Raw genomic sequence first — 20,490 nt, forward strand, 5'->3', positions numbered from 1 at the left:
GCTTGATTCAAAACTGATCACGAAAAATTAGTATAAATTTAAAAATAATTTTTTTTTAAAATTATTCGTTTACTGACCATTTTATTTATTCAATAATATGATGATGAGAGATTAATACAATGGATGGAAAAAATACCGTACAGCTAAACACGACCTAAATTAATTACCCCTAGTCAGACGCGAACTCGTGACTTTTAGATTACTACAGATCGGCCATTCAGATTATAGGTGACAGGTTTGATTACAATTACATTTAGCTCACGACAGCTCATTTTTATTTCTATAAGTTGATTCTCCCTCAACAGAGTTATTTCTCTCTGAGAGGCTCGGTAATATATTTTCAAAGTCAAAAGTCTTATAAAGAACAAACAAAATGAGAGTAAATTTTTCTTAAAAAAAAAAAAATTTAATGATTATAATATCGTAATATGTGTCAAGTTATCATAATTTAATATGAAATTATCTGCATGAATTATAAATATTGCGTGCAATAAATTTATTTTTTGAATTGTTTTTGAATAAAAGATAATTATACATATCATATAAATACATCGAAAAAATATTTATGAATGTATCTGGGTCAGCATCAGAGAGTTTATCCTTTAACTGCTTGCAAACAATTTTGTGTTCAATCTGTATATATAACAAGCAAAAAAAAAAACACCTCTCATCAATGAAAAAATAATTACCGTGAAAAAAAATGATATCACACTCTATACTTGTAAATTTATACTGTACATATTTCAGTGATTTTAATTGAAACGTTTAGATAAGCTAAAATTATAAAATCACTGCATCAAATATAACTCACTCAACATAAATTATTTAAAAATACAAATGTAAAAAAAAAGAATATGAATGATTATTTTTAAATTACTGAGACAAATATTATTTGAAAAAATAACTTTTTTTTTTAGACTAATTAAATTTACATATTGTTAAAAATTATCAAATTAAAGAGTACGCCATTTTTGCGCTTTTATATTGTTATTATTTTTATATTTTATTTTATTTTCCATTTACACGTTAAATATTATAATGACTAATAAAAAATACAGTGTGTGCGGCATTGATTTTAAGAATATCCACTTTATTATTCCGGGAAACATCACCACGGTGGCCAAATTTAGTTGCCTATATACCGAAATATTTTCACTAGTATATAATAGAACAGAAGAAAAAAAAAAAAAGGTCTGACAAATAAAAACACCTGGAACCGGTTCAAGAGTATATATATACACTGTTATATTAACGTGAATCGATTCATAATTCTCAAGTAAAACTTTTTATTTATAATTCTCATTATCAAATAGTGCTTATTTTGTTGAAAAAAAATGATTTTTTTTATCGATAAAGTTCTGGGTATTGAGGCCCAGTACAGATTATTATTTCAAGGTGAATATTTAGAAGCAAAGTCAGTCACGGGAACGGAAGTTAGGGAACGTGGGGCGGTGATGGGCCGCTTCCGGTAGTCCCCTGCTTACACTCATAAACAATATAAAATATATATGTATACAAATTTATTTAATAAAAGTTTGCTTTTGTGTATGACTGATGCAGACACAACATCACGTCTGTTTCATTGTATACTCATCGCATCATTAAATCAACCATCAATTTGTAATAATATTCTTTAATATTTATATTAACGAGGGAGAAAAAAAGAAAGAAATGAAAAAAAAAAGAATCGAAACTGTTAAGCCAATGAAATGACGTTATGAAGTATTTAACTGTTTAAAAAAAAACACTGTAAAATAATTTAACATTAAAACGATTTTAAAAATGATATTATATATTATATATACACACTCAATTTTTGTGTATATTATTGACAACATCCCAAGTGGAAGAAATATAAATAAAAAATTCATTGATTTATTTGATTTATGTATACATTATAAATGTTTTCATTATTTTTTTAAACAATGAGTCATTACCATGTAATTAAAGAAGCCAATTTTCAATATTTAATAGCAATGACTCACTGCTTACTCAAGAAAATTTTGATTGAAAAAAGAAAAAAAATAATGAAAATATATGGTATGTAGATCACTTTTTGACTCTGTTTGCAAAATCGACGTCAATTTGAAGTCAATCTGTGTTATAACTCAATTTGACTCAAAATTGTGTTACCACTAGATGGCGTGTCGATTGACAGTGATTCTCAAAATTGTTTAGACTAACAAAAATTATGAAAAAACTATTAGTAAGTATTAGTATAACCAAAAAACAATTAATAAAAATAAAACTGATTTAGTTGAAATTTACAGCCTAGATTGCACATAAAATGCACAAAATTATGGCTCCTATTTCATGTAATTGTTTCTGTTATTAACAAAGTTGTGCTATCTGACGTTTAAGGTAGCACAACCATTAATAAAAAAAATATATACATGAACAAAAATTTTTAATTCCGCACATAATTAGCACCAAATTCTTGCCAAGGTCCTGAGTGGTTGTGCTAGCTTAATGGACCTGGAGAATTTTAGCAGAAGAATATTTGATACTAACATTTGACACAAAAAATATAATAAAAAATTAGACTTGCCTTTGACATAAGTAGCTGCTAAATCAAAATAATTATATGCTCAAAAATTGCAACACGTCTGATCAAATCTATTCTGGATAGTTTATATAGAACGAAGATATGTCAAAACAGAAAATAACCTTATTAAAAAATTATCCTAAGAATATTCATATTAACTAGACAATCAATTAATGACAATGAATACTATTATCTAGGTTTTGTAATATATCATATAATACTGTTTCCCAAAGTCAATTTTTGGATTTTTACGTCAAATCGAGAGTCAAAAATTGAGTTCTAATTGACTAACGACTTGTATCTGTGCCTAAAAATGATAAATTGTCATCTTATTTCAAAAAATCTCTATATATTGTATTATTTTTTAATGTTATTTAAATTGTTAATAATCACTGTAGTGACCTTATATGACCAAAATATAAAAATGAATGAATTTAAAAATTAGAATAAATATATAAAAAAAGAAAAACAGGAAAAATTATTAGTGTAATAAATAAGTTTAATAACAATATAAAAAATATATTTATATACATATAGAAAAATTATATGCAATTGAGTTTCACAAAAATCAGAATTATATATATTTAATTTGCTAATTATGAAAAAAAAAAAACTCCATTATTTTTTTAATTTGCAATATTTACCATTTATACAATATTTATACAGCTATATATGTATATTTACAACCATTTTGATATATACCGTTATGCTTCCTACAACTTCCAAAGAAATATAATCATGCCACTCTCTCACCATCTGGATTTTTCCATCATGCACGCGGATATATAGAGAAATGAAAAAACGTAATGTGTATTCTCCGTTCAAGCAGACATTTAAACACATACAATAATATATATATATATACACCTTAATACAAGTTTGCACCATCCTGAACTCAATTTTATTCTGCAACTTTTCTATCATCAGTTTGGACTTTAATAATGCATTTATGAAAAATTTATATAAAATAAAATAGTTGTGAACTTTTAAGGGGGAGTCAAGTGGATATATAATATTTTAAACAATATGAAGAATTACTTTAAAAAGTAATTTTACTAAATTGATAACAAATAAAATATTGGCTAAAAATAATAATATCGATTTAAATTTCATCTGTTTATTTTATTTTTTCTTTAATTTTATATTTTACATTCTATTTTTAATTAGATAATTGTTTATCAAATGAATAGACACGCTTAAACCAAAAATTAGAAAGAAAATGTAATTTTATTTTATCAAAAAATAAATATCCAAATACAAATACGAATTGAAAAAATCATTAATTTAGATTTTTTATTTATTTCTACAAGATTAATAAAATAAAAAGTATTTAAACTTTAATTGAAAATTAAGATTCAAAATTTATTGTTCAGACATGTGGAAACAATTAAATGCTGAGTTAACATTTTTTATCTAATCTTGAATCAATATTTTATTTAAATATTCAATTCATCAATTGACATCTATGATTCAATTGACTATATAATTTGAATCATATTTTTGAGGTTTGAAATTTTAACATTGGAGCCAAAGGTTAAATTAACATCTGAAAAATTGGACATCTATTTTGACATTCAAAAAATGTCAAATTCTACATTACCAATTTACAAGTTCAAGTAATTATAACCAATTTGATAATATGTCAATTTAAAAAAAAAATAAAGTATATCAAAACAAACTAATTCAAATAATCATGTCAAACAATAATACAAATTATAAATTTCAAATAATAATAATAAATAAATAATATCAAAGAACCAAGAGGAAAAAAACCCAGTAAAATTTTACATTTAAAAAATAACAAAACAATAATAATTATTACTTGAGATTGTGAAAAATAATAGCTGCAGAATTGTGTGGTGTTTGGTAGCAGGATATTAGAGTTGGCAGAGTGGCCGCATAGTCTGATCATACAGTGCCGCATAGTGATGGGTGAAAGCGAGAAAAAGGTATATATATATATATGTACCGTATCGTGATATAAGAGAGACAAAAATATTATTGAATAAGAAGAAGAGAAACACAGAGTCAATTGAAGGATAGACCGAGAGTATGAGAAAGAAAAAATACAAAAAAATAAAGAGAAACGAAAAGAACGTGACGCGCGTCGTTATAGTGCTGAAGGCCTCACCCGGCTGGTATCTTCTCTCAACTTCAACATACAAGAACATTTATATATAAAACTTGCCATGAGTATATTCTCAGTCAAACGTGATACATGTATTCCTACTAATATATAAAATACCCTTCATATAATATATAATATCAACAATATTAGTATTCAATGATTATAAACAAACATTTTTCAACAACATAAATTATATCCTAACAATTTGATAAAAACTATATTATTTATAATTTTTTTAACTATCAAAAATGATATCAACGTCTTTTTCTATACTATACCAACATTTGCAATGTTATAAAATTTAACAAAAAATCAGCAATTTCAAAAAAAAAAAAAAAAGTATACTAAGTACAACAATTGATTTAAAATAAAAATACATTTTTTCGATAAAATGTATTTAACTAATATTATCAAGCTTTAGTAAATAATAAAATAAAATTTGAAAACGATAAAATTAACTCACAATATTTTAGAGATGATTTAAATATTTGATTGAAATGATTAAAAGAGATAAAAAATTAATATAATGAAATATTTTTTATACATTAAAAAATATTGATAAAATTTTTAAAATACATAACAGAGAATGTGGATGAATATTAAAAGGCGGGGGGGAATTTCGGGTGGTTGCAAGGAGAAAAAAGCTTTATATATATATCAAGGGGGGTTTTGAGGACGTCGGATGAATTTGTTGTCAGTGCCAGTGAGATAGAGAGTATATAGAATATTACGTGTTGGTATATGTCGAGCTACGTTGGATCGATAACGTCCATGGTTGAAGCTGGGGTTGTTGCGGGGGTGGCACGCGCAAGGGGGGATGCCTCAGGGGGGTGTAACCATGACAACGAGAATTATCGTCGACGCCAAAAGAGGAGAAAACAAGAGAGGGGTATTGCAAGTTTTCTTAGTGTGGTTCTTCTGACCTTATTTTTTTGTTCTCTCTTACTCTTGAATTCATTTTTTATTTTTTTCTTTTATTTACTTACTTTTTTTTTTTTTTACCCAACACTATTATACAAACAGTGGGTATAAGGTCTATATATATGTAGATAAATATTGAAGCTCTGGTAACGAGTTAGTCAGTATTGGATGGAGAACATGTTTTAATGATTATACATACACTCATATTGAATAGAACTCGGACAAGTTGGATTCACATATGCAACTTTATCCGAGAATTATAAGCCAAAAGAAGTTATTTTTGGTCTAGTTATAATATTTACATATATATGTATACTACAATTATATATACAAATTATTAAATTAAGACTCAAAATATGTATGAATAGGATGTTAAAGTATATATAAATATTTCCACAGATATTTTTGATTGGTCAGAATTAATTAATGTTGTCCCTTCTTCGTTGGAGAATTTTTGTAGAATTTCTTTTTTTTTTATGAGTTGTATTCTTTAATTTGATTACAACACATTATATATTTTATTTGTATATATACCCAGGATAAAACTTTTCAGTCATTTTGAAGCATTATGAGGTGTTCTCAGTCATAAATTAATCTATCGAGCATTACTGAGCATTGAAATTTAATATACTCAGTCATATTTTTATTCAAACTTATAACATATTTTGCCTCCAAAATGTATAATAAATATATTTTTATAATTAAAAAAAATACTGCCATTTATTGATGAATTTATTTAAACTCTCTAATCCTTTTAGTGCAACTATCTATATGTATCATTTTTAATCAAGTAATGGATTTTAGTCCACAATTTAAATGATATTTGAAAAATAAACACCCTTTTGTGTTGTTCAAAATGTAATGAATATTCTTTAATGAAAGAATCAAATTGATTTAATTACTCTATATTATTATGTTAAACTAATTGAGCTTCATACTGTAATGAACCCAGTAAAGATAATGATTATTTTACATTCTGAAACTTCATCTTTTTATCATGAGTGTTGGTACCACCAATATAATGATAAATACGTGATAAATTCATCAATTTGTTGCGAAGAAAAATACATGATTTGATTATAATATTAAAGCAAAAATACAGTATAATAATTTTTGTTAATGAGACAGTTTTGTGTCAAGAGCTCGAAAGAATTTGACTGTACAAATGATAGTTGTGAATCAGCTATATTAATATATACTATCATGCATAGCAACATAAAAATAACAATAGATTCATCAAAAAAACAAGAGAGGGAATATTGTTTTTCTAAACGATATATTTTAAATTATATAGGTATATTTTTGAACGTATATAATTGTATTGGTGGTTTTTGGTAAAAATTTAACGACAATTGTCTAAACTAATGTTGTTTGGAAGACATAAAGAGCTTGGATATAAACTGAAATAATAGGTTAATAACTGAATAAAATACAAGACTATTGTGAGGTAGATAATTAATGATTATGTAAAATTCATGAAAATTGAAGTTTCAACGTGACCGTATTGATTGTTTTGCTGACGTGTTTTATATACGAAACAGGCAACGGAAAGTTCCACTACGAAAATCATGCGATAGGCGGTCGAGCTGCGCAGTTTAGTAGCATAAATTTGTTATAACTTGCGCAGACAAAAATTCATCAATTAATATATCAAAAAGTTATTGATGGATTTTTGATTTTTTTCGGTTATATAAATCCTTACAATTTCGCAGTCTAGATGTAAAATTTTCAAAAAATTTCTACCGTTGTAATTTTTTTTATCATCGATTTTTCTCTGTGAATTTTTTCAATTTTTATTAAACTTAAAAGTTAATTTATAAAAAAACTAATTGAGATACAATTAATTCATTTATGAAATTTTACATGATCTTTATTGAGAATCTTATATATCAAAAAAAATTTATGTTATTTATTGTTAAAAACGGAAATTTGATAATGCACTTGTTACTAAGACCACGCCCTTTTTTTGGACCATAGAATTTCAAAAAATTTTGTCATAAAATAATGTTTAACATGTTGAAATTTGATATATTCAAAAATTTGAATTATACATTTATTATTAATATGGTTTTTGTAATATTTTTCCAATGTGGAATGTACAATCGCGCTGTCTTATTTGAATTAGTACATGTTCGTTCGACAAAAATATAAAGTTTTAAAAGACGAATAACAACGTTATCAATTAAATAAAAAAATATCAAAATTCACATAAATTATAAATGATGATTACTGATCAAAATGATCTTAATTAGGAAAATAAATCTCAAAAACTTGATGTCTATTTTAATGTTTATATTCTCAAACAGAAACACAATTTGAAGTATCAAACTGCAAACACAATTGTCTTTCATCAAAACACCTCGATTTTTTCATCTCAGGTCGAAGCCAACTCACGGATCCGTGGATATACATTTACGAAAGTTGTAAATATTCAACCACTCGACCTCGATAAACTATCAGAATTATTATATGAATAAACATACAAGTGATTCAGCTATTTTTGCAGGTTAATATTTCGAGAGAATTTTTTTGTACTCGTTATAAACTGCTTCGACCTTGCATGCAAATTTACAAGATATACATTATATATATATACGTGCTTATATGGAAGGTTTCGTTTCAAGTCAAGGTGTTGTTTCAACCTTATATATATTGTTCTTTTGAAAAATACAGAAAAATAAAGAGACAGCTCTTAAATAAGAAGAGCGTTAAAGTTTACTCTGGCAGGTTATATCTAAAGTTATATGGTGGCGAAATTAAGTATGCTACATTATTACTGATACACTTATTTACATTGATTTGAGCATATAAACGAGATCATAGATTTATAAAAATGCCAGAAGTCCTTCAACAGAAGAGTGAAAAACTTATATACCCCAGTAATAAATAGCACATATTATAATTTTCGAGTTTAGTTTTTTTTTTAAGCAAATTTTTAATTAATGCTCCGCTATAGCTTCACGTCGACTTGGCAGACTTTTTAAAAAGTGATTGTCTTTGAGTCTCCCTGGTAGAAATACTATATGAATATCGACTTAACGGCATTGATTGAGCATTTAATTCTACGTCAATTCGAACGTTTTTACGACGTAACCTCGACTCAGGCAAAAATAAAAAAGCATCGACCGAGACTTGGCAACATTTCACCAGACTTGGGCCATTGCTCGGCCATGCTACATGTATCCCAGGATAAAATTCTAGGTACAGAAAAAGTTTTGAAAAATAATACTCGAATTTTTGCAATACGACCAATCCTGATGGTTGCCAAAATCACTAAACTTTTTCAGGACTTTTTAAAAATCTTGAAAAAATCTGGAAAACTATAAGACTCAATGTTCACAACGTATCCAGACAAAAGTCTTAAATTCAAATACTTTTACGAAACCGAAATTAAGAGCTTCAATCAAAATATTACTTTTTCAGGCTTTTATCCATACCCTCAATACTTTTTCCGTACTTCTTCAGGCATCAAGACGTTTTCCGTACTTAAATTTTTCACACGTGGATATAGGGCTACACTTCACACTTTTATTTTTAGCAAGTTCGTTTCCGACTAAAAAACCTTTCGATTACTATTAAATTGAAGGACCTGAAAAGATGAATACGCATATAACATTTGAATTTTTTCTACTGCGGATTTCAAATGATAATTAATTTTGTATTATAAAAGTTTTTCGTTCCCGCGATGGAGAAGCGATGCACACAGACGTGAACATACACAAGCATACATTGCAGTAGCGTAGTATACTTTCTTACTTGAACAGTGTTATATGTTTTTACAAACACGGGACTCAACTTTTATGGCAGTAGCGTAACAAAATTTTTGGGGAAAGGCCTCAAATAAAACACAGCGATGTAGGGCCCCCTCAAGCCTTAACTATATTTATACGAGTATGCCACTTGGAATTTACCTTAATCATCAATGGACATAATCCTGCTCTATACCGAGAAAAATTTTAAAATATAATACAAAAGAAAACAACTCATAGTTGAAAACTGCAGATAAACTGAAGTTTAAAAATACGAAAAATAAAAAAAATAAACAAATAATTCACAATATTCTTTTTTTTTTCTTCTCTCTTTTTTTTACAAGAAAAAAAAAATACTATATTTATATCAAATTATTAAGATAGGCAGTCTCAAATAGAATTGAATGAACAAAGTCATCGCATAGAAAGATACAAGACTCTTTTAATTTTTTCGTGGCATTTAATACTGCTACACCCCGGGGCCATTGTTTTTGTGGCATTTAATACATTCGAGTAAGTCGAGTGTTATCTGGTCACCACAGTTGATACATAATGAAAAATAAAATTAATCTACAATTTTTCAATGGTTTTACGTAACTTACAAGCCTTCAAAAAGGTATTTACAGTTTTGGTATCAGTTAATAGCTCTCCTATAAGTTGGTCTCTGTCCTGTTCTTGGTCCCGCAAAATTCCTCGGCCCAATTCTCGAATGAATGTGAGTCGACTCTCTCACACGGATCGAGGTCCGTGAACGGATCTACTTGAGCGATGAACTGAGATCCGTTCACGGAGGACAGTTCGTATATATGAGAGTAGCCAGTCCGTCCACGAATATATAAATATCCGTCTCTCATACAATTTGAATTGAGCGCGAGACGATTGCTTGTATTTTTTATGTTGGTTTATTGTTGCTTGTTTATTTCAATTGTTGTATTTTTATTTATTTTATTCTATCATCATTTAAAAAACAATTCAATAAACAATAAAAACCAACATAAAAAATACAAGTAATTGTCTCACGCTCAACTCAAATTGTATGAGAGACGGATATTCGTGGACGAACTGGCTACTCTCATACGAACTGTCTTCCGTGAACGGATCTCAGCTCGTCACTAAAGTAGATCCGTTCACGGACCTCGATCCGTGTGAGTGAGTCAACTCACATTCATTCGAGAATAGCCTCCCAAAACGAGAATAGTCTCACTTCTACATGATGCCCACTTAAACTAATTGAACATAATTACCGGGTAAAAAGATTAAGTTTTTTTGAGATCTCAGAGATCTCTTCTAAATCTCGTTTGTGAGACAGATACAGATTTTTCAGAGACAAATTGGAGAAGAATTGAAGAAAAATAAAAGACGAATTAGAGATAAATTGAACAAGTTAACAACGAATAACTTTTTGAACTCCGACTCAACACTGAAAAAACGGTGCCGGTGGCACAGCGGACTAAAGTACCGGCATCAGTGCCCAGTGGTCCCCTAGCGCAACGGAATATTTCTTTGCTGCAACCGACTATAGGTCCGCTATTCCAGCAGACCTAAAAATCTGCGTTCGCACGTACTAGAGTCACATGATGATAAATAAATAATAATAAAAATTAATATCTTGTATGTTTGTCACACGTTTTTTATCATTTATCGATTTAAATAAAGACTGTTGATTGATAGATAAGTTTTTATCAAATAAATTAAAAGAATACAGTTTAGAATTTTAACAACAAATTTTTGAATAGTTATTTAAATTATACGATATAACATAAGTATACAACATTATTTAGAACATTATTATTATTATTATTTACAAGAGGGGATATTTAAATAATGCAAAATAATATATAAAAAACGTATATTTGAATAATGAAAAATAATAAAAAAACAATGTATATGCCGGGTCAGTCAATTCAGCGATACCATAAACCGTGAATCAGGCTGAACTGACAAGAAGGACTCGAGGTCCGCTGCTGCAGCGGACCTCGTAAGTTGTCGCAACGTACCTTACACTCAGAGAAGGATATGTTAACAGTTAACATATCCTGTTTAATGTTAACATATGCCATGTTTAAATGGGTGGTGGCTGATAAGTTTACATCAAAGATATATATATTAACATTAAACATACGTATCTTAATAGTTAATATGCGTATGTTAACTATTAAGATATCTGTAATTGACACAATTTGAAGGTTAGGCTGATAGTTGAAGACATTTACGTATGTAAATATGAAAATTTAATGTAAAATTAAGAATGAATTTACAAAAAAACTAAATTTAAATAAATTTATGACAACACGAGTACATATTATATTATATTACAATTAGAATAGTATCACAATATATAATGTCAAAAAAAAAAGATTACAAGAAGTAGACTGGCGCATCAAAATATTTGGCCGCGTAAAGATACGTATGTTAACTATATAAACATACGTATGTTAACAGTTAAGATATCTATAGATATATCTATAGATATATGTTTATTGTTAATATATATATCTTAACATTAAACTTTTGTATGTTTAATGTAAACATACTGGTATGTTAACTGTTAACATATCCTTCTCTGAGTGTAGGTTCTTCTACACTAGTTCAGTTGCGACAACGGAGCTGGCTAGCAACGGACGTTAATACGTCTCAATATTCTCCCTCAATACTTTTTCTATACTTTTTTAGGCCTCAACCTTGGTAGAAATGCTCTGTCAAATCGACGTCGGACCCGACTTCTTATCGAGATAACATGTATAAGCATAAGAAAAAAATTTTAGGTTAAACACGTTATCTCAATATTAAGTCAATTTTACCGGTAAATGTCTACCGGAGAAGACTTTCCCGGGATAAAATTTTTGAGCCTTTATGACTCTTTATGAGTCTTTATTTATCGATTTAGAGTATTTCACAGCCTTTCAGAGTCTTTCAGAGCCTTTATGAGTCTTTTTTTTAAATACTTGTCATATATTGAATCGTGGACGCGAGTATTTCAGAGCCTTTTTTTTTGGGACTCACTTTTAGTTTCAACACTTAGAATTTTTTCGGCTTCAACGAGGACTTAGATTATTTTCGAGTTTAGGAACTTAGAATAATTTCCAATTTGTCTGCAAACTTAGATGTTTTCTAGCTAATTAATAAACCAATTAATTACTACGGAAGTTTAATAAATAAATTTATTATTTAAATACGTAATTTTTTTTTTGTTTAATTTTCCATATTTAGGATAGAATCAAGTATCTTTACCACATTTCAAATAATAATAGGACAACCTGGTCAAACCTCGACCAAAATTTTTTAAGTCTCATCAAATTTCCCAATGTCCATAACTATATTTCTTTTATTTCAAAATGTATCCAGTCTGTTATGACTTCAACATTAACAAATAAATACAAAAAAACTATTTCGTATTTTATTAATTATAAATATTAATTAATATATACATTAATTAATAAATATGCATATGATTATTGAGTGTAATATAATATTGCAAAATAATTTTTTTTTGATGTTAATAATTTCGTTTGTGTCTCTCGTGATTGAACGTAAAATATTAAAGTAGAAAAATTATTCTTTGCATCGATGGTCCAGTGGTCGAGCGGGCTAAAGCGTTTATTTATACATTTAGACATTGTGTTCATCTTTTCAAATCCTGGTAGTTACGCGCACGTTTTTCATTCACCCATTTAATATAAAATAAAAAAACAAATGTTCCTTAGTATTTCAGAGCCTTTATTTTAAATACTCTAAAAGATGCGAAGTCAGACCCTTTATGAGTATTTAAAAAAAAGGCTCATATTTTTTTTTTCGCATGCAGAGTATTTCAGAGCCTTTTTTTTAAAGACTCAACCACTGTGGGTCAGAGTATTTATGAGTCCCGCTAGTGGCACATAGAAAGAGTCAAATAAAGGCTCATCTTTATTTTAAAGACTCATAAAGGCTCTAAAAATTTTATCCCGGGTTTCTCTTACTTAAAATTTTTATCCCGGGATATCCAGGATATATATTTTTTCGTGGGGGCTGCCAATTGACATGCATGTAAAAATATATTACATCATATAATGACGTCACAAAAAATTTATAAAAATGACCACATTTGTTTCTGAAATTGACGTCATGTTAAATGAAGTCATTGCGACTTCATTATGAGGTAAAATATTTTTCCACCATCGTGTCACCCAAAACCACGATGAATAGCCCCTCGAGCAGAGCCCATGGCTGCGAAACACATGTGCGCGGGGCTTCGCATAGGGTTTCGCTTCCAATACATTTTAAAAAATACTCTGAAATCGTAAAAATTAAGCCTCTTTTCTTCATTTATGCTGCAACAGTTTTTTACAACGATCATCGGATAGTTTTCATATATATATGTATAGGATTAATCAAAGCTTGGACATTTGACATCAGTGTTTTATTTCACAAACAAGCTTACATTGTGCATGATACTTGTAAACGCACTGATGCGTCATTCGTGGAATATAATATTCATGCATGTTTTATGTATACAATGAAACATTGAGGAATCAGAGTAACTTATTTTCGTTATATGTAAACAATATATAACCTGTCTTTAAATGTTAATTACAAATGAGAACTTTTCAATATGTATACAGTTAAAAATTTTTGTGCTCAAGTTGTTATACTCTCTTCAAGCTTCACGGACTTTTACAGAATTTAAATTTCAAAATTCATTTTTTGGATACCTATAAAATGTTAATTTAAATTTACATTTTTAAAAAATTAATTATGAATTAAAAAATGAAAAATGAAAATAATGTCTTTCTGATATATTTTTATAAATATTTTTTTTCACACACAATATTATTTTTGTGTTGATTCAATAAATATGCAGGTTATTCGTTAACGAATAGACACAAAAAGTGTAGACCGTTTTTAATGTTGAATATATTATATATGTTAGAGTTTATATATATATATATATTTTTTTTTAACAATGTAGCATAATGTAACAAACATCTAGAAAAAAAATATATACAAAAGTAATAAAATTAAAATCATCACAAAAAAGTATTCAAACATAATACGAAGTGATAGTTTAAATATCTTGATTCAATTTAAAGAATAACATGAGGGTGAAAAAGCTCACGACCTTTCGGATTGGCGGAAATAAAAAGTAGGGTGCTATACGATTGGAATGAAATCAGTCGATACTCTCCAACACATACACATTCATGCACATATACATTCATGTATATAAACTAGACTTTTTGGTGTATAAACAAACTTTTTAGGAAAACACATACATAGTTATGCCCTAGACGGTAATTCGAAAAAATACTTCAAAATAACTCCGAAAATCAGACAACAAGAGAGTTTCGATATCACATATTCAAATGAACTGTAGTATGCTCAGGAAAACACTGAAACTAAATGAACTATACTAAACTGTATAAATATGTGATGATCGTTTTTATAAAGACTTCATTTTTTCTCAATTCATCACACAAGAATAGAAAAATATAGAAAAATTCCAGGCAACGTTAAGAGACTCATTATCGAATCTGTTAACAAAATAACAGTGTATATAATTCAAATAAATCCTCTAAAAAACAAAAGAAAGTGCGAGAAATGGATTTGAAAAAAAAGTTATTTGTTAGAATACTTTACTGATATTTAAATCAATTTGAATATCAACGTGCGATAGAAAATCACTCTATACTGCAGATATAAAAAAAAAAAATATATAATGCTTATATAATATAACTAAAGATGACGAAGAATAGTTTTCACAACAGTCCAAAACAAAAGACAAAATCTTCATTGAATATACCAAAACAAGAAAATATACAAAAGATAAAAAAATATACTCAGGTGGAAATTAAGCTCACTTTCTGGCTTGCTGAAGTCAAATCGACTATACAGATGCCGCAAGACAAGATGATGAAAGAGAGAGGTATATCTCTTGTCGTGTCTCGAGCCTATATCGATCGTCTCAATTGTCCTCTTGTATCTATAGAACTATAGCTACACTGTAAAAAATACTCTTTATATTTATACATCTTGTATACATATGTATAAATTTCAAAACATATTAGAAATGATTTTTAGTTTCTTACTATCGACAAAACAGAGTATAATTAACTTTTATCTGCATGCATGCCCCGGGATAAAATTTTTGGAGCCTTTATGAGTCTTTAAAATAAAGATGAGTCTTTATTTGACCCTTTCTATGTGCCACTAGCGGGGGCAATATCCAAATTCAGTCCCGTGGCACTCCCACGGTGAGGGACGTGACTTATCATCCATTCTGGTTTCCATAACCATCCGTAGTCATTTTTATTTTTTGACTAGATTCGTCTAGTTTTGCCAAGTTCAAAATAATGGACTCAGAAAAAAAAATTAAATTTTACAAAAAAACTTAAGTCCCTTAAAAACAAAAAAACTTAGATATCTACATTATTTTACTCAGCTGTAATTGGAGCCACACAATCAATATCTACATTATTTTACCAGCAAAATTTTTTACTTAGCTATAGATTTTCTACTTAGCTGTAACTGTAGCCAAACGATTAATATCTACATTATTTTACTCAGCTAGATTTTGTACTTAGCTGTAATTGTAGCCACACACCAATATCTGCATTATTTTACTTAGCTAAATTTTCTACTTAGCTTTAATTATAGCCAAACAATCAATATCTACATAATTTTACTAGCTTAATTTTTCCCTTAGCTGGATTTTTTACTTAGTTTCAATTATAGCCAAATACTCAATATCTGCATAATTTTACCAGCTTAATTTTTTCATTAGCTACATCTTTCCTTTAGCTAGATTTTGGACTTAGCTAGATATTTTACTTAGCTTCAATTATAGCCAAAAACAATATCTACATAATTTTACCAACATAATTTTTCCCTTAGCTATATTTTTTACTTAGCTGTAATTGTAGTCAAACAATCAATATTTACATTGTTTCACTCATAAATACTCTGACCCACAGTGGTTGAGTCTTTAAAAAAAAGGCTCTGAAATATTAAGGAAATTTTATTTTTTTATTTTATATTAAAACGCGCGCGTAACTCTACCAGGATTCGAAAGGATGAACACAATGTCTAAATATATAAATAAAGGCTTTAGCCGGCCGTTCGACCACAGGACCATCGTTGCAAAGATTAATTTTTTTACTTTAATATTTTACGTTCAGTCACGAGAGACACAAATGAAATTATTAACATCAAAAAAAAATTATTTTGCAATATTGTATTACACTCAATAATCATATGGATATTTATTAATTAATATATATAATTAATAAAATACGAAATAGTTTCTTTGTATTGATTTGTTAAAGTTAAAGTAATAACAGACTGGATACATTTTAAAATAAAAGAAATATATAGTAATACAAAAAAAAACTTATGTATTACGTATAGGTGGGACGCTTCGTATTGGATTTGTCTACCGAAAATTAAAAAACGCTCTCATTTCTTAAGTAATTGTCAGAGACCTTTCGTATTAGAACCAAAAGAAGCGTATTTTCAATCTCTTTAATTTGTATATTTTCGATTTTTTCTCAAATAATTATTAAAGTTGCCAGAGCCAAAAATGTTAAAAACCTTTTTTTCTTTTTTTTTTTAAATATTAAATAACTTTTTATCTGTGAGCGTGATCGATTCGCACCGACTAATTAAAAGTTTCCTTTTATTTTGATCTTTAAATCACCGCTATTTTGAAAATGATATCTTTAAAACTCATGGAGTTATTAGAATTTTAATAGAAAAATTTGATGTGGCTGTTTTTTTCCCGATTTACATTAGGGCTTCATGCGGTACCGAGACTAGTCTCGGTCTCGCATGCGTTGTCTCGCGAGACGCGAGACCGAGACCGAGAGTATCGTCTGAAAGTCTCGCTAGTCTCGCGAGACTCTGAAAATTTTAAATAATATTTTTTTTTTTTTTCCTTCCGAATCATATTGAAAAAAAAGAACTGTTATATTCCTGCACAATAAGACACTGCACAGTAGGGCACTGACGCCAGAGTCACAAGATATTTACAAGCCTTATGTATCAATGAAAATTGTAAAGACTTAAGTTACGCCAATTATATTTTCCTCAACTGATATTTTTTGTATTTGATGTTTCAAAAGCAATGATTTACTTCTTGGAAAAAAAATACATATCGATGAAGTAAAAGAAAAAAAAAAAAGAAAATATACTATTTGTTTATGGCATTTCTAAAGACTTTTCTCAGACTAATTTAACGATTTTTAAATTTTCAAGATTCACTTTAAACATTCGTTTGTCTTTCATTTTTATTTTTTTTCTAGAAACAGAAAGATTATGTCTACTGTATTTGTTAACACACTTAGGACGTTCTGATGCTTCATCCTTGAAGTTGTTCAGTTCCTCTGTGGTCACGTTGAAGAAAACATCAAATTTTTTTTTATGAATTTAATAAATGAAAATAAAAAACAAACGTCGTATATAAAAATAATTCTCGTCATAATTTTGTATGATTAATCAATTTTATTAATATTAAAATTAATAATCAATTTATTAATTAATATAATTCAATATTTATTGCATTATTTTATATTTTATAATTTTAAAGTAGGTAATACAATATTAATTGTTTTTATTTTACACGAATTTGATATACATGGTATTATTCAATCACTTTTTTATTTTACTTGGACGAAGAGTATAAAAGCGAGACCAGAGGAGAGGAGACCGAGACCGAGATGAGAGACAGTGAACGAGATGACTCGTCGAATCTCGTCTCGTCTCGTACCGCATGAAGCCCTAATTTACATTGGAACCCAACAAAATCATGTTTTGTGGAGATTCGACGCGCAGTGTTGGCAGCCCTGCTCACTCGCACAGATGAACATATGTTTATGATAAAATTTCGTAGTGTTGTGACTAAACAATATGACATTTTTAGGGCTTCATGCGGTACGAGACGAGACGAGATTCGACGAGTCTCGGTATCGGTCTCGCTCGTTCGCACCAGGTCTCGGTCTCGGTCTCGGTCTCGCAATTTTAAGATTTTAGGTCTCGGTCTCGGTCTCGGTCTCGTCTCGCAAGTCTCGCCGGGTCTCGCTTTTATACTAATATTTATTCGTCCAAGTAAAGTAAAAAAAGTGATTGACTCATACCATGTATATCAAATTCGTGTAAAATAAAAACAATTAATATTGTAACACAATTTAAAATATAAAAATGCAATAATGCTAAATATATTAATTAATAAATTGATTATTAATTTTAATATTAATAAAATTGATTAATCATATGACGTAGCGACATTATATACGACGTTTGTTTTTATTTTCATTTATTAAATTCATAAAAAAAATGTTTTCTTCAACGTGACCACAGAGGAACTGAACAACTGGATGAACGAAGCTCATCTATTAAAACAAATACAGTAGACATACCGAAAAATAAAATGAAAGACAAACGAATGTTCAAAGAAAATTTAAAATAAAACCGTTAAATTAGTCTGAGAAAAGTCTTTAAAATGCCATAACAAATAGTATATTTTCTTTTTTTTTTTCTTTTACTTCATCGATATATATTTTTTTTCCAAGAAGTAAATCATTGCTTTTGAAACATCAAATACAAAAAATATCAGTTGAGGAAAATATAATTGGCGTAACTTAAGTCTTTACAATTTTCATTGATACATAAGGCTTGTAAATATCTTGTGACTCTGGCGTCAGTGCCCTACTGTGCAGTGTCTTACTGTGCAGGAATATAACAGTTCTTTTTTTTCAATATGATTCGATACGGTAAGAGGAAAAAAAAAAAAAAAAAAAAAATATTATTTAAAATTTTCAGAGTCTCGCGAGACTAGCGAGACTTTCAGACGATACTCTCGGTCTCGGTCTCGGTATCGTTTTATTGATTCAAGGCGGTCTCGGTCTCGGTCTCGGTCTCGCGTCTCGCGAGACGACGCATGCGAGACCGAGACTAGTCTCGGTACCGCATGAAGCCCTAGACATTTTATTTGAAAAAAAAAAAATTACACTAACTAATAATTGCACATAACCCACCGGAGTATTGAAAATTTTAATTTTCGTTATATATGATTTTTTATTTAAATAATAAATTTATTTATTAAACTTCCGTAGTAATTAATTGGTTTATTAATTAGGTAGAAAACACCTAAGTTTGCAGACAAATTGGAAATTATTCTAAGTTCCTAAACTCGAAAATAATCTAAGTCCTCGATCGTTGAAGCCGAAAAAATTCTAAGTGTTGAAACTAAAAGTGAGTCCCAAAAAAAAAGGCTCTGAAATAGTCGCGTCCTGCGTCCACGATTCAATATGACTAGTATTTAAAAAAAAGACTCATAAAGGCTCTGAAACACTCTGAAAGGCTGTGAAATACTCTAAATCGATAAATAAAGACTCATAAAGGGTCAAAAAGACTCAAAATTTTATCTTGATATATACATGCAAGAATAATAAAATTAAAGTAGACGGAAGTTCTCAAAGCAAAAATCTTATGAGTTCTCATCTCTAAAATTGTTTTTAAGTTCAAAAAATAAACGACTCTATTTAAGATATTATATACGACTCTCTGTCAAAAATAATATTATTCGATATATATTGTAAAACTCATAACTCCTATATTTTCAACTCAAAGAATTTTAGCATAAATCCGATGTTAAAAACAGTTTACATTTAATTTTTGTGATAATTTAACAATCTGCAGTCCAGTTCAATTATCAATTTAACATAACTAAAAATTGTTAAAATAATTACATCTCGAAGTTTACTCTCAAACTATCACATCTCAAAGCTGAGCAACTTCGACACGAAAAGTTTTACATTTACACTTTTTTAATCTTTTATATACAGACTGTCCCATTTTAATCTGACAATAGATTTTTCTTGAAAAAATATGCCTTTAATTAAAAAATAAATAAATAATTCAATTAAAAGTTGTAGTAAGTATTCGGAGAGAAAAAAAAAAAAAAAAAAAATCGAAAAATTCAAAATGGGACTGTATATATTAATATGAGAGTTAAATACAAGTTGAGTTTGTTTATTTTTTCGAGCTATTTAAATAACCAATCATTCAGTAAAATGACACTTAATTAAATAAAATAGGGGCTCTTAAATCTAATCATAATTTTACGAGCCAATAAAAGCTGCGTCTTCAAAATAAAGACACAAAAAACAAGTTCTTAG

At 28.4% G+C, this 20,490-nt stretch overlaps 1 long non-coding RNA gene across 1 annotated transcript in view; it reads right to left on the reverse strand.

Moving 5' to 3' along the window:
* Positions 1-20,490, reverse strand: part of LOC122857433 — a 66,298-nt gene that overhangs the window by 39,413 nt on the left and 6,395 nt on the right. The window lies entirely within an intron of this gene.

Source organism: Aphidius gifuensis, linkage group LG5 (genome assembly GCF_014905175.1).
Source record: "Aphidius gifuensis isolate YNYX2018 linkage group LG5, ASM1490517v1, whole genome shotgun sequence".
Taxonomy (NCBI): Eukaryota; Metazoa; Arthropoda; class Insecta; order Hymenoptera; family Braconidae; genus Aphidius; species Aphidius gifuensis.